Source organism: Scylla paramamosain, chromosome 35 (genome assembly GCF_035594125.1).
Source record: "Scylla paramamosain isolate STU-SP2022 chromosome 35, ASM3559412v1, whole genome shotgun sequence".
NCBI classification, from domain to species: domain Eukaryota; kingdom Metazoa; phylum Arthropoda; class Malacostraca; order Decapoda; family Portunidae; genus Scylla; species Scylla paramamosain.
The window spans coordinates 3,122,501-3,127,500 of NC_087185.1; the positions used below are offsets into that span (position 1 = coordinate 3,122,501).

The 5,000-nt window shown below is 45.5% G+C and overlaps 1 protein-coding gene across 7 annotated transcripts in view; it reads right to left on the bottom strand.

Moving 5' to 3' along the window:
* The window catches only part of LOC135090569 (adhesion G protein-coupled receptor L2-like), a 166,508-nt gene extending 162,764 nt beyond the window's left edge, over positions 1-3,744 (bottom strand). For 3 of the 7 annotated variants that reach the window (XM_063987431.1, XM_063987433.1, XM_063987429.1), the window contains exon 1: positions 3,647-3,677. The gene's annotated coding sequence lies outside the window, so the exon portion shown is untranslated. Of the gene's footprint in view, positions 1-3,646 lie in introns of all 7 variants that reach the window. The other 4 variants (XM_063987430.1, XM_063987434.1, XM_063987436.1 and 1 more) reach the window with 3 other exon arrangements.
* Positions 3,745-5,000: the final 1,256 nt, after the last annotated feature.

Consider the following 5,000-nt stretch of genomic DNA (forward strand, 5'->3'; position numbering starts at 1 on the left):
GATCATCCGTGATTTGTTTGGCCCGTTTGTCGAATGTGTTTGGATTCCTCTGCTGACTTGCAATCCTTCAATTAAAAGGATCACCGCCTACTTTTCTCGCTTGGTAATACTGCGGAACTACCTTGTGTCACGCTCTCTCTCTCTCTCTCTCTCTCTCTCTCTCTCTCTCTCTCTCTCTCTCTCTCTCTCTCTCTCTCTCTCTCTCTCTCTCTCTTACTCCACATATTAAATACTATCTTTATATTTTAACCTTTTCTTTGTCAGTTGTATGATTTTCTCTCTCTCTCTCTCTCTCTCTCTCTCTCTCTCTCTCTCTCTCTCTCTCTCTCTCTCTCAATATATGTACACTCTTCAATTTATTTTCACGCCCTCTGCTCGTCCTGTACATGCATGCAGATCAATACACAATACTTCACACGATTTCTTTAACTTCATCCATCGTAAACTTCGCACTCTGGATATTGTCATGCATGTATGCGAGAGTTTCCGATAAGCAGCATATGTTAAGTTGGAAAATAACCACAAACTTAATTTAGAAACGGGCTTCATCTTAAGTACATACACGGGTCTTTCTTTTTATTTATTTTTTTATCTCTCTCCTGCATAAGTGAGTGACATTTATCGTTATTAATCTCTCTCTCTCTCTCTCTCTCTCATCATTTCCATTGTCTTGATTATCTTTATTACTTCTATAACAAGTCTTTTTATTTGTTCCTTTTATAACTCTCTCTCTCTCTCTCTCTCTCTCTCTCTCTCTCTCTCTCTCTCTCTCTCTCTCTCTCTCTCTCTCTCTCTCTCTCTATTTCTTACACTTCGGGTGGCTACGCGGTACAGTTCTTGTTTCATGGACCAAAGATGACCAACTGGATCCTGGCTCACGGTAACTTCTTGGTGGGAGAAGTAGCACTATTATTTTCTTTCTTTCTATAACTCCAACTGGCGAATATGACCTCTTTGTTGCGGTAGTATAAGTCAATTCCCAACTCTCTCTCCCTCTCTCTCTCTCTCTCTCTCTCTCTCTCTCTCTCTCTCTCTCTCTCTCTCTCTCTCTCTCTCTCTCTCTCTCCATCCATTATCTCACGCTGACACCAAATGTTCTGTAAATCTAGATGCGGCACAATTAACAGGCCAAGACCTGCCTGACCCTTCAGCCAGCACAGCGCATTCAATTCTCGACCCACAAACCGGTTACAACATGTCCTGCTATCCCCTGAACCTCCCTGACCCTGAGAAAGACACTCTGTAAAAACCCTTAGCCACCCTGACTTTAGAGGCGACATTCCAAGGGTTCTGTGGGGAGATTCGAGCTTAAGTGGTGTCACGGGCAGGGTCGGTCAGTGCTCTGGTGTTAAGTGTACATTACAGGGCCATTAACACCTGCACTTTGCACTTACCCGTTGACAATCCTCTTACCTGGTGTTGCTTCCAGTCGTTGTGAATGAATAAGTAAGTTTCTTGGGTCTTTTGTGAGGAAGAGGGAGGGAAGAGAGTGGGAGAGGTGTCCCGTGAGATTCGCCATATAGTTTCTCTCTCTCTCTCTCTCTCTCTCTCTCTCTCTCTCTCTCTCTCTCTCTCTCTCTCTCTCTCTCTCTCTCTCTCTCTCTCTCATAACCTTTTCCTTCAATTCTCTCTAAGCACAGTTCTCATTTTTCCTTCTGATTTCCTCTCTCTTTCTCTCTCCCCCACTTTTATTAATCCATCTTCTAACATTACGTCTATTATTTCTTTCTTCACATTTCACCTTTTGGCTTTTTCTCCTCTCCCTCCTCCCTTTCTCTTTCTCTCCTTAAGTTATATTCGTCTCCATCACGGTGTCTCCGAAGCCTCATAGAGTCTTCTCCCATCTTTATCTCCACCAATATATTATTTCCACCACCATTACTTCGAGAGAATTTATTTCCTCCAATATTCTCCACTCCAACTCCCGGTCGGCCTGTTCCTCCCCTTCCTGCTCCTCTTTACTGCCTCTTTTCTTCATCGTTCGCCTCTTTTACCCTGTTCTTTCTCGTGTTCTTCCTCCATCATCCCTCCTTTATCTAGTTCTCTTTTGGTTACCTCATTGTCTTCTTTCTCCCGTTCCTTCTCTTTAGTTCCTGTTTTTGTCATCGTTCGCCTCTTTTACCCCACTCTTTCTTGTGTTATTTTTCCTTTATCTACCTCTTCTTTTGTTAATCCACTGTCTTCATCCTGTATTGTCTTCCTCTTTTTCCTAATGCATATCTGTTCTCCTTTTCCTCCTTGTGTTACTCCTTCTCTTCCTCCTAGTTCTCTCTTTTTCCTGCTTTATTCTAGTGTCTCAGCTCCTTCACATCTCCTCCTTCTCCTCATTCACTGCCATTCTTCATATTCCTTCTCTTTTACTTGTACCCCTTCCTCGTTCTCTTCCCTATCTCTTCATATGATCTTCCTTTTACTTCCTCCTGCATCTCTTTGCCCCCATTCTCCTCCTTATCCTCTTCCTTCTTCTTATTCTTCCTCTCCTCCTTCCTTCTCCTCCATCAAGACGTCTCCAGCATCTCTGAGTCAGCTCGCCAAGGAATTAGGTCGATCACTTACCGGTGGCGCGGCTTCGGGGGTCGTGAATAATGACAATATTACCGTCGGGCGTCTGTCTAATGGACGACTAACTTCTCTCCCGGGGCGCGAGGGTCACCTGGCCGGCCCCCTTACCCCCAGGGACACGGACCTTCGGATATCGGTTGGGTTTCATGCGATCCCTCCAACTCCGTACACAAGTCTGCCGCGCTGCATCATCTTCGTAGAGTCATGACGCGAAAGTTATTGATGAAGACACGAGGTTATTGGAATTTTTAAACTTGGTACATTTGCGTCGACGGCACGATGAGATGTGTTCTGTTCCCAGGCCGCGCCACTTACTGCGGAATGGAGTAGACGGAGTGTATTTTCCAGCGTGCCTGAGTAATGTGACGCACGCCGCGGCATCCTGTGAGGCACCTAGCAGAGGCAACATGAACCTGGAACACCTCTTACCTGGTGGATCCGCGAGGCGAGGCGTACTCAGGTGTGGCGGCCGAGGAGACAGGTGTTTTGGTCCAGGTGTAGGGCGATATGGCTGATGGGAGCGATAGGGCACTAATGCAATACACATACCATTACTTCTGTCAGGCTAATGGGGATACAAGAGTGCACATCGAGCAGCCACGGGACCATTCACTTAATACACCGCCAGTACAGTCAACAAAGGCACGTGTTCACATCACTCACGGGCGCCACTACGCAACATACGCACCACATGCACAAACAACATAAGAAGAATATAAGTACACTGCATATTGCTTCGATCTCTACCGACAAAAGGCTGTGATCATGCAGGGCCGTCATGCAAGCCGCGGGAGGCACAGGGCGGCCTTCAAGCACCAACAGGGCGGCGGGAATCAAAAGACGCGGGGCAGCGGGACCTCACCACTCCAGCCTTTGTTTGCGTCCCGCCCAGCTGACTTTATATTGTTCACTGGGCGTGGGAGGCATCAAGCGGCGGTATTCTTTTTATTTAACGGGGAATGACGGCGATAAACTCAAGGCAATAAGTCAGGCAATGAATCAGGTGCTTGAAGACACGTCCAGGCAACATCGCCAAACTACACGACGGGAATGAGCTAAATAGGAGGGGCAAAAGTTTACTAACCACTGTCGGGAACGGCTGAAAGAGACAAGACGGGAAACTGTCAGACTTTAAGGGTAGAAAAAACCACGAGGGAGGGGCAAACCTACAGCAGTACTCGTGGGGTACTTAAAAATGTACCAAAAAGGCCATAACTTGAAAAAAAAAAAACTTTAGGAAGGGGGCGTGTATAGTGGGGGGGTGGGAGGGTAGTTTGTGGGTTGGCGGTGACATCTCAAGGAGGCATTAATTTAATAAATACGTGCGGGGGGGTTTGGGGGGAGGGGCGGGTAATTTTTTACTTTGATAACTGAGATAAAAGAAAGAAAGAGGCGGAGTCTGCTCATTACTCCCTCAGAATTTTAATAAAAGGAACCATCAAGGGCGGTTTGCTTTGCCATTACCAGCGTCGGCAAAAGGGACGTGGGGGGAATTTCATATGACAAGGTAAACAGCAATTCATTATACCTGCCAATTACGTGACACAGGATCCGACAGGTGATTTAATTTTGGGTTTTCGGGAATGTGCGCTTCTTCATTACTTCGCAGGTAAACAGGTGGGGGAATTAATTAATCATCAGTAAAGGTAAGTGTGTGTGTGTGTGTGTGTGTGTGTGTGTGTGTGTGTGTGTGTGTGTGTGTGTGTGTGTGTGTGTGTGTGTGTGTGTGTGTGTGTGTGTGTGTGTGTGTGTGTGTGTGTGTGTGTGTGTGTGTGTACCTGCAATTCATTAGGTGCCAATATTAGTATCACAGTAAGATATAAAAAAAAAAAAAAAACAGTAAAATTTAGCATAATGATACAGTAGCGAGCACATATAATAGTAATAGTTAATTATGCTTCACAGTTAATAATATAATAATAGATGCATCACCTGGAAGGGAAAGCTGATTACATAATACAAGAACACTACATAATTAAATTATATTATGATACACATTCACACACTTTCTCTCTCTCTCTCTCTCTCTCTCTCTCTCTCTCTCTCTCTCTCTTACTAGATTCCTCCTTCACTCACTCGCTCGCTCCCTTTGCACGTTTCTCAGAACTGATAAACTTGACTTCGATGTTCTGAGAGAGAAAGCCAACTGGCGGCGCGGGCGGCGGGGCGTGAAGGAGAACCCTCACGCCAGACCTTCTTCAGGCGGCTCTTGGAGGGTCCGCCCCGCCCCGCCCCGTCCGGCTGCCAGGAGGGGGAAAATTGTTCGTTTTCATGCCCCGAGGAGGAAGAGAAAGAGAAAGAAGGAGAAAAGGAGGTTGGTAATAAGTGGAATTGTTTAACGTTTGATAATTCAGTAAAAGAGAAAGAAAGGAAGGTAATAATTGAAATGATTTAACGTATGATAAATCAGCAGAAAAGAAATACTGATGGTAAACAAA